Source organism: Vigna unguiculata, chromosome 7, assembly GCF_037176805.1.
Source record: "Vigna unguiculata cultivar grain cowpea cultivar isolate G323 ecotype 2 chromosome 7, ASM3717680v1, whole genome shotgun sequence".
NCBI lineage: Eukaryota > Viridiplantae > Streptophyta > Magnoliopsida > Fabales > Fabaceae > Vigna > Vigna unguiculata.
In genome coordinates, this window is record NC_140798.1 from 14,130,936 (window position 1) to 14,140,305 (window position 9,370).

The 9,370-nt window shown below is 36.1% G+C and overlaps 1 pseudogene; it reads left to right on the top strand.

The window, feature by feature from the left end:
* Positions 1-7,131: 7,131 nt before the first annotated feature.
* Positions 7,132-9,370, top strand: LOC146884646 (zinc finger BED domain-containing protein RICESLEEPER 2-like; annotated as a pseudogene).

The following is a 9,370-nucleotide window of genomic DNA, read 5'->3' on the forward strand; positions in this document are numbered from 1 at the left end:
CCAAGAAGTCTAGAAACATTTAAAAGGAACATCCACCTTGCCTTGGCCAAGAAGGCTTCTAGAATGTGTCCATGTGCTCCTTTATTGACCTACTTTCTAGACTCTAGGTTTTGTTATTTGCATTGTATTCCTTTTTAGCTTATTTGTTTTTTCTAAGAGGCCCCTAGATACTTCTATTTAAGGGGACCTCTAACACTTGTACAAGGGTTGAACATTTTGGAAAAATTAAAACACCTTTGTGTATCTACCATTGTGAGAGTCTTCCTCCTTAGGTAGTGAATGCTTTTAAGCCTTATCTTGAATTTTGATTCAAGTGGCGACACACATCCACTCATCTTCAAGGTTGTCGTGGCTTCTTCTAGCCTAGCCTTGTAGTGGCGTGCTTATCACATTTTTATCATTCCTTTTCTTTCCATTTTATGCTTTCTTCTTCCTTTGTGTGTGTGACCTGGGTTTTACTCTTTTTATGTGTTCTCCACTCTTATTTCTTTTGAATCAATCCATTCTTCTATTCTCTAGAACCTTGGAAAGGAACCTTTACATCTAGATAGCTAGCTATCTTAATGTCCAATAGGGATTTCCTTGGTTTTCTTAATCAATTATCACCATATTCATTAATCTTCTAAAAGGAACAAGATAATCCTACATCATTTCATATTTCAGTTTGTTGGAAGTCCCACATCGATTAGAGATAAGGCAATTTCATAGTATATAAGTGAGATGCAAACCTCACCTTAAAAGCTGATTTTGTAGGGTTGAGTTAGGGTTAAAACTCACTTCTAACATGGTATCAGAGTCATTGTTTAAAACAGACATTTTGTTTCACCCGCTATTAGGCTCCTAACGGACCACCCATTAATTTCTAGTCTCACGTACGAGATGTATGTACCTCCTTGTGAGGGGGTGTGTTGGAAGTTCCACATCGACTAGAGATAAGATAATATTTAGCTTCTTTGATAAGCACAAAAATAGCAGATGTGACTTTATTTTGTTCAATGTATATCTAATTTATCATCTGCTTTCATATAACAAGTCATACAATTATCATAGATGAAAATCACAACATAATGAAGTGTTTTATTTTATAAGTTTTAAGCTACTAAAATGAAATGTTATATAAAAACTTTGAAAAATGTTGATAAGCCGATTCACTCATTCGTCCTTCAACAGGACAAATAAGATTTTTAATCCATTTTGTTGTGATGAGAAAGTCGATCCCACCTAAACTTTTACAAGTTAAAAATGTTAACTTCATATCATCAGTTTTCTAAATCACAAGTCTTTAATATTATAAATTGTTTGTTATATTTAGAATATATGTGAAAGAAATTATGCATCTCATACACCACCTCACACGAACAATAACATTATTTTATACTACCTTTGCCAATTTTAAATTTCATTTTTATTTTTCATTATTATTTTATCAACTTTCAATGATATATTTGAAATCTTCTTCTAACCATCTTAATTTCAATTCCTCAACTTACGAACTATATTAATTAATAATATTTATGCTTTTAATATTAAATCCAATATTTAATTATGTAAATATTATTCAAATTTTAAATATATATATATATATATATATATATATATATATTAACTCAAACAATAAATTTATTTTCCACCTAAATTTTCTATTTCAAATACAAAATAATTTTGTCACGGTTAAATATTGTCTATTTTTAATCCACAGTATTTGATTATATAAAATTTTGTACCTTTTAAAAATAGTTGAACATCGCAAGAAAATAAAAATAGTCATATTTGCATAAAATTAATAACATTTGTTGAAGTATTCTTATATATCAAATTAAATTAGTATAAGTATTTAAACTGTGAAAGTATATAATGTAAGGCCCAATTGTTTCTGCTTTTTTTTTTTTTATTTTAAAGGCTGCCCAATCTTATGGGCCTAAGGGGGTTGGCCCAATCCAATTTCTGACCTAAGGTGCCCCAAACCCTAATTTGTGCTCACTTTTCGTAAAAACAGATCCCTCACATCCTTTAGAGCAGTTGCTGTTATCCTCTGCTAGGGTTTGGAATCGCCATAGCCAAGTAAGCTCAGCCTCATTCTTCCATTCCGCGTAAGTCTCTCCTAACTCAAGCTCTATGTTCATTTCGTCTCTTCCTTATGTTCCCAGTTAGAGCTTTCTAGTAAACTCGTTTTGACCTTGTCCCACTGTTTTTCAATTCGCGAAACTGTTCCTTAAGCTATTGTCCTTCGCTGTTCGAGTATCAAAGCCTTAGCTAACATTTTCCAGGTACGAGAAGCTAGGATTCGCTCTTTCTTTTGAGTTATGCTGCTTGTACTACTGTTTTACCAATTTAATATGTTTGGTGTGTTGATGCGAACTTGTGTATGATATTTTTGAGCCATTGGCGACCTGTTGGATGTTTGTGCACCAGAGAACAATGGTGAGCACTGGTTTTCTTGCCTAAGCGAGCATGTCTCGCCTAGGCGAGATCAACAGAGACTCGCCCAAGCTGCTTCACGCGAGCGGTCGCTTAGGCGACCTACGTTGCTCCTGAGCGAGTGAGCATCTCGCCTAAGCGAGAGGGGTCTCGCCTAAGCGAGATCCCACATGAGGCTACTGTTCCCCTTTTTCGAGCCCTCGCCTAGGCGAAGGGGGCTCGCCTGAGCGAGAGCCTCTCGCTTGAGCGAGAGCCTCTCGCCTGAGCGAGACCCTTCAGCCTGAGCGAGGAGCTAGGCGAGGCATTTCGATTGTGTGGTTGTTTCTGGAATCTGAAATGGTTTATGCTTGCTTGGATTTGATTATTGTGTTAAATGCATGAGACAAATAAACTTGTATGAGTGATGTGATTCATGGATTGTAAATGATGGATTTGGCATGAACTTAGCATGTGACCTTAATGAGGAGGTTAGTATTAAAGTGGCATGATAATGAGATGAGTTGGAATGGTATATTCACGAACGGAGTATGAAACATGAATTGGTATTGATTGAGCTGGGATGCGAAAGGGATTGGCTATAAATATTGGTATAATGTAAATACATATATGCATGATGGATTTTCTTAATTGAATGAATACGTTTGATCAACAGTCAGTGCATAAATCCTTGAGATCTCTAGGTGGGGTCTCAAGGTCATGCTTCAGTGGTCGGGACGTAATTCCATGGCCCTTGTTAGTGGGTGTCCATGGTGGTGCCCCATCTGTATAACTTGGTAAGGATTCAAGGTAAGGTTGCATCCTGACATTCTAAGGAGTCAGTTAGTCTCACCCAGAGCAGACTGACTCCTGTGGTGAGAGTAGCAGGAGGCCTGAAATTCATTAAGGGCTAACCTTGTGGTGAGGGAAATTGATTCATTGTAACACTTATAACACAGAGCTCGGGGGTGAGCAGAGGTATCCACCACAAGTGCAAGCATCCGCTGAATCCGACCAGGTTATATGTATCCGGATGAGTCGAGTCGAGTTTTAGTGTATTGGTTTGAGAGTCATAACATGCTTGGGTGTTTTATGTATTGTTGACTATGTAAGTGTATTAGATTTCATGATGAAATTATTTTGTGCTCTAGCTTACTCTACTTTTATTGTGGTGTGTTCTACTGTGTGGTACTCTATTTTGCGATGATCATCAACTTGTTAATGTGAGCATATGCGAGGAACACCCGTGGTCAACAGGGAGGCGATGGTTCCGCTGCTTAGTCTTTGGATTGATTGTTGCCCTTGGGCTCTTCATTTAGGGCTAAGGCCCATGTATTGTTTTCTCTGTAGATTTGTTTAAGTCTTTATCACTTTCTTGCTTTACTTGGTACCTGGCATCGTGGTGTGCCGCTTTATTCGTCCTTTAAATTTGGGATATTTGTATGAGTGACGTCATACTCTTTTATTCTCGCTTCTTATATTATTCAGTGTGACATGTCCTTTATTTAGCTTTATTAAATAAATGGGGTGTTACATTTATGGTATTAGAGCGGTCATTCCTTAGGTCTATGGACTTGGGTTGTCCGCTTAGTTTCCTCTATGTTTCTCTTAGTGTTTGGTTGAAATCCGATCTTATCAAGCCTAACCAAGTGATTTTCTGTGTGCTAGTGAACTATGGCACCCCATCGTAGGACCTCTCAATCCTCTCAAGGCGATGCACATGATATCGCCAGGGCTATAAAAGCAATGGTGGCTGCTATGACAGAGCAAAGCATGGCGATGATGCAGCAGCATGAGGCATCGATGCAGTGACAGGCGGCATCGCTTGAGTAGTAGTAGATAGTGATGCAGTAGATGGAGGCTGCACGAGTGGCTGCCGAGGATGCACATAGGAAGCATATGGAAGCACTCCGCCAGTTGGAGGAGACCAGGACGGCAGCACCTGCCTTTGGTCCGGAGCCACGACCTGCAGCCAGGGAGTGGAGTTTAGAAGATGTCCTGAAGCACCACCCAACGAAGTTTGACGTGAAGACTAGTCCCGATGCCGTAGATCAATGGCTGAAGGATCTAAAGCGCATCTTTGATGCGAAAATGTGCCCCGTGGAGAACAGACTGGCGTTCTCAGTGTATATGCTCACAAGGGAGGCAGAACATTGGTGGATCAACACCAAATCCATCTAGAGGAGAGAGACGAGCCGGTGACATGGGAGGCTTTCAGGGAGAGATTCCTCTCCGACTACTTTTCGGACAACATTCGTACGCCAAGGAGGTGAAATTTCTCCAGTTGACTCAGGGGGAAAGTCCGTGACGGAGTATGCTGAGAGATTCAAGCATCTCACCGTTTCTACACCCTGTCACTTGATGAGGAGTGGCGATGCAGGAAGAACGGTCTCCGCGGTGATATTCGCTTGATGGTGTGATGAAGGATTGACCTCGACCAAGGATGGAGGCACATGCTTAAGAAGACTAAGCATGTTTAGAAAGGAAGTTCACTAATCCTTCATCCTGTTCATTTGTGTTTGTCATTTTTGATTCCCTAAGTCGACTTAGTTGAATCAACTTTAGTTGACTTGTTGACCTTTGAATATGTTTGACTTGTTGCATTGCTTTCTTACTCCTAATTAACCTACAAAGCAAATAAACTTAGATTAGCATGTTGACTTAAGTCAAGTCAACTATAGTCAACAAGTCACACCTAGTCAAAGGTCAACAAGTCAACTAAAGTTGATTCAACTAAGTCAACTTAGGGAATCAAAAATAACAAACACAAATGAAAGGGATGAAGAATTAGTGAACTTCCTTTCTAAACATGCTTAGTCTTCTTAAGCATGTGCCTCCATCCTTGGTTGGGGTCAATCCTTTATCAATGACAGGAGCAGAAGCTGCAGGCTTAGGTAATCTTGTTATGGGTCGATGCATGATTGTTGGTGAATCTTTGTGTGTGTTGTATGATTCTGGAGCGACACACTCTTTTGTGTCAATTGCTTGTATGGAACGTTTGGGTCTGCTGGTGCGCGAGCCACAGTGAGCTTGCGGTATCTACTCCGGCGTCGGGTCTGGTTAGGACGTCTTCCTTATGTGCTAGGTGCCCGGTGGAGGTAGAGGGACACATGTATAAGGTAAATCTGATATGCCTACCTCTATAGGAGTTAGAGGTAGGGGTGAGCAAAATGTGAGATACCGACCGAAACCGAAAAAAACGAAACATAAAATTAGATATGGGTCAGATTTTAATGGATAAGGATTAAAATGGATAAAAAAAACGGGTTCAACCGGATATATATGGTCGGGTTCGGGTATAGATTTGTTTTTTAAAAGATACCTGACCCGACCATTAAATATGTTATACTTTTATGTTAAAAGTAGAAAGTCCAATCCAATTCTACTGACTCATTTATTGCACTGTGTCTCATGTTACCACAAACCATCATTACATTACTGCACACTATTACTGCACCTTTATTGAACCTTCACGCTACCACATACCACAACCCCTCCCCTTTTTCACTCATGGTTCCCATTTCAAGTTCAAAAAAAGTAACTTTTTTATTTCCTATTTCACACATAGTGAAGAAAGAACCCCTGTTTATTTGCTTGGTTTGGTGAGTGTTTTGCTTTTGGCTTGCTCTACAAATTGCAACATTTGGAAAAACTGAGGGTTTCAGGTTAGTAAATTATAAATTGCTTTCATTAATTTTTTCACTTTTATATCTTGCAATTCTATAATATTGTTAGTATGCACTCTACAGTTCTTCAATTGTGTCCATCATTTTAGCTTTTTCACAGTATCAATCTCACCATTTTCTTCAACTATATTATTATTTTAATCTTAAAATTCTATTTTAAACAACTATATTATTACTTTAATCCTAAAATTCTATTTTAAAGCTAAAATCTTTTGTAAAATTTTAAAAAATTATAGCTATCACCGTGAAGAGTATATGGTTTTAAGAAATTTTAGATCATATTTAATAAATTATAGCTTAATGATAATATAATGTTAAGAGTTATTTATTTAAGAAAGTTTAAATCTCTATTTAATAAATTATAGGTTGCATGATAATATCATTGTGAAAAGTATATAGTTTTAAAAGAAAGTTTAGATATATTTAATAATAATATTTTTAGGAATTAAAGTGATGTTATTATATATTTTAAGAAGTTTTAATGTTATGCGTTACTGTTTTTAAATGGTTTTTTCATTTCTTTTAAAATGTCAAATATTTTTTTTATTATAATTGATTGAATGTAATATATATATATATATATATATATATATATATATATATATATATATATATATATATATATATATATTCGTGTATATATGCATGATTTACATATAGGTGTCTGATTATTGTGAACTAAATATTGAATGTCATTTAATCACGAGAAAGCCATTAATCAAGTAATTTGAAACATAATAATACTATATTATCACTATTGGGGTCTGCAAGCAAATATAAAATTATCTTTTCTTACTATTTTTGAGTTTTGAGAATCCTTGATCGGACTATCCAGACATCTAGTTTCACTACTTAAAGATTTTTTTTCTTTTTTTTTATTTCATAAAACAAGACTGATTTGGAATTTGCTTTCATTCTGAGACATATAATTTGTATCCAGTAATTCATATTTGATTGGATTTTATTTTGCTAATTGATATGTGTCTCCTAAAATAAATTACACATATATGATTGGTAGTTATTGATTATGATTTTTTTTATTATAGTTGTAATGGAGAGACATAGCCAAGAATTGCCTCCAAGTTCACAACAATCTGACCCACCAAACCCTACAACTGAACTTGTAGGAGCTGTAGGAGGGGAACATGATGTTCCTCATTCCCAAAATACAAAAAAGAGAAAACCAAATGCTAGTGGTAAGAAAACAACCTCTGTTGTTTGGGACCACTTGACAAGATCTCTTGAATCCACATATTCAATTGCAACATGTAATCATTGTGGTAAGCGATTTAGATGTGATCCAAAGATACATGGAACATCTAACCTTCTTAATCACCTTAAAAGGTTGTGTCCTAAATATCCATTTGCTGCCATTAATGACCCCAACCAAACAACTCTCACCTTTAAAAGTGGTGACAATAATAGTCTCCTTGCAACACCCCTAAAGTATAATGTTGAAGCTTGTCAAAAGGAAATTGCTATGTTTGTTATTGTGGATGAACAACCATTCAAGGTGGTGGAGGGTGAGGGTTTTAAGATATTGTGTAGACAATTACAACCTTTGTTTGTTGTCCCATCAAGATTCACCATAGCTAGAGATTGTTTTTAGTTGTATATGGATGAAAAATTTAGGTTAAAGGAGTTCTTTAAATCAAATTGTGTTAGAGTAGCACTCACTACCGATTGTTGGACATCAATTCAGAACTTAGGCTACTTAACACTCACTACACATTTCGTAGACAATGATTGCAGGTATCAAAAAGGATAATCAGTTTTTCAGTCATACCTAATCATAAAGGGGAAACCATTGAAAGGAAAGTTGAAAATTTTTTAAGGGAATGGGGAATTAGGAATGTGTCAACACTCACTGTTGATAATGCATCATCTAATGATGTGGCAGTTACATATTTAAAAAAAAGGATGAAGAATATGGGTGGATTAGTAATGGATGGACAATTTTTCCATATGAGGTGTTGTGCTCATGTACTAAACTTAGTTGTGAGTGATGGCTTAAAAGAGTTTCACAATTCAATCACAAGTATTAGGAATGCTGTAAGATTTGTAAGGTCTTCACCACAAAGATTGGCTAAGTTTAGAGAGTGCATAGAGTTTTCAAAAATTGAATACAAAAAATTGTTGTGTTTTGATGTTCCCACAAGGTGGAATTCCACATATATGATGTTAGATGCAACAATCAAATTTCAAGTTGCATTTGAAAAGCTTGACAATGAAGACTCTAGCTATATGGCTTTTTTTGGTGATGAAGGTCCCCCATCTCCTAGTGATTGGAAACATGCCCAAGATTTTGTGAAGTTTCTAAAAATTTTCTATGAAGCCACTAAATCTTTCTCAACATCATTGCATGTGAGTATACACATTGCGTTTCACCAAATGGCTAATATTCATTTTGCACTTGACAAGACAACCATGAATCTGAATAGTATATTAGCAGCTACTATTTGTGACATGAGGTTGAAGTATCACAAATATTGGGGTAATGTTGACAACATCAATCACTTGTTATATTTTGGTGTAATTTTTGATCCTCGATACAAGTTTGAGTATGTCATTTGGAATTTTTAAGAAATGTACAAACATGATTCAAACAAAGTTGTTGAATTGACTAACTGTGTAAAAGATAGTTTGAAGAAAATGTATGATTGGTACAAATCACTTCATGATGAACAACATAGACCTGAGCAACCACTTGAACATCAATCTGATGCATCAACCATTCCTGAAATTCTTGTATATTTGGCAAGGGCTGATGCTTTTAAGAAGCATTTGAGAGAAAAGGACACCATAGATAGAAAGAATGAGTTAGAGAGGTATTTAAATGAATCCATTGTTGATGGTGATGACCAACTTGATATTTTGGTTTGGTGGAAAATAAACTCTTCACGGTTTCCCATTCTATCAAGAATGGTTAGAGATGTGTTGGCCACCCCTATTTCTACAATTGCCTCTGAGTACTGGAGGTATGGTTTTGGATACTTTTAGAAGCTCTTTAAATCCACCAATGGATGAGGCACTTATCTGTGCTCAAAATTGGTTGAGGACCACTATAACTCAATTTGATGGTATCAATGTCAATGAAGAGTTTGAGCTTTCTAAGAAGGTTTTCACAGGTACAAGTTTAATTTATTTGTTCTCTAAACTTCCTTTGTAATTATGTTGTTGTGTATATTAATAATATTTTGTTTCAATTAATTCCAGAATTTAACGGTAACACAATGGATGGAAGCGGAGTTGGTTCATCATCTCATAGCAACCAATGTTGTGACTCTTAA